Source organism: Sinocyclocheilus anshuiensis, unplaced genomic scaffold, assembly GCF_001515605.1.
Source record: "Sinocyclocheilus anshuiensis isolate Anshui unplaced genomic scaffold, SAMN03320099.WGS_v1.1 scaffold1600, whole genome shotgun sequence".
Taxonomy (NCBI): domain Eukaryota; kingdom Metazoa; phylum Chordata; class Actinopteri; order Cypriniformes; family Cyprinidae; genus Sinocyclocheilus; species Sinocyclocheilus anshuiensis.
In genome coordinates, this window is record NW_015557143.1 from 37117 (window position 1) to 38377 (window position 1261).

The following is a 1261-nucleotide window of genomic DNA, read 5'->3' on the forward strand; positions in this document are numbered from 1 at the left end:
GTTAAAATTATTAGAGAAATAATGCACTCCCGGAGGTGGTTATGTGGCCACGACTATATGGTATGGTCTTTCTCAGTTCTCAAACAAATTAAGAACTATCCGATTTTTATTGACTGAACGCAAGCGCTTATTCCAATAGAAAACACCGTATCGGTTTCCACTGATTAAGAAATATTTTTGTTTGCTTGGGTGGTAATATTAGGTCTATTATATTAATAGGGAAGCGGGGCCCAAAAATGTTTTGCCTATGTCACGAAAAGAGGTAAATCCGGCCCTGGTCATTAGTCATCAGCAAAACTGGTTCCTTTCAGTGAGGCAACTGTAACCAAGGAGCATTAATCTTGCCTATCAATCATGTGAAGTTAATTGAACATTGAAGGTGTTTATCTCAAAATAATGAGCTGAATAAAAGTCCCGATTCCGGAATGATTTATCTAGCGAGGTTTCAGACGTAATTTTGTTTTTGATTGACAGTCTAATTTATCACCTTTTAAAAACTTAAAACTCAGAGTTTAACTTTCATCTCAAAACCAGTCTGTCATTGTTTCAAATTAAACCACTGTTGGGTTTGGTTACATGCAAATTAACCAATATCACATTCTCACAACCATGCATTGTTAGAATGTATAAATAAGTTACCAGCCATCTGGCAAGTAACACTCTTTTCATATACTTGCCAAAGCCGTGTTAATTTTGGACCCTAGCCAAGATGCTAAGGGTGTCCTGCACACAGCTGCTAGATGCTATGCTGCTTGCTTGTGCAGTGCTGTCAGAAGCTATCTTTGAAAATGCAGCAGTTTTAGTAACTGTTTCCAGACGTTTCAATCTTAGTGCAATCCACATCTACAGACATCTGTATAAATATGAAAAAATGCCTGCAAATGTTGTTTTTGCTCTAGTTCTGGAATGCCATTGAGAGCAGAAGCAACATTTTTTTTTTTGCCATTTATTGTGGTAGCATTTTGTTAATTATTTTATGTAAAACCATTTACCTCAGAATCTCCAGCTGACAGTTTGGACTCTTCAGACAATCAGAAAGCAGCTTCACTCCAGAATCCTGCAGGTCATTGTTACTCAGGTCCAGCTCTCTCAGGACGGAGTTTGATGATTGTAAAACTGATGACAAACTCTCACAAGACTGAGCAGTGAGATTACAGATGGAAAATCTGAACAAGAAGGACACAGTAACTGCGTACAGAATAAATCTTAACAGTGTGTGTTTTTAATAATTAACTTGCAAAATAATTAATCAAGTATTTGA

At 37.0% G+C, this 1261-nt stretch overlaps 1 long non-coding RNA gene across 1 annotated transcript in view; it reads right to left on the minus strand.

Annotated features, from left to right (window-relative positions):
• LOC107678083 (uncharacterized) overlaps positions 1-1027 on the minus strand; it is a 12104-nt gene extending 11077 nt beyond the window's left edge. Inside the window, exon 1 of the long non-coding RNA XR_001632912.1 lies at positions 993-1027. This is a non-coding gene — a long non-coding RNA (uncharacterized LOC107678083). The remainder of the gene's footprint in view (positions 1-992) is intronic.
• Between the last annotated feature and the right edge of the window lie 234 nt (positions 1028-1261).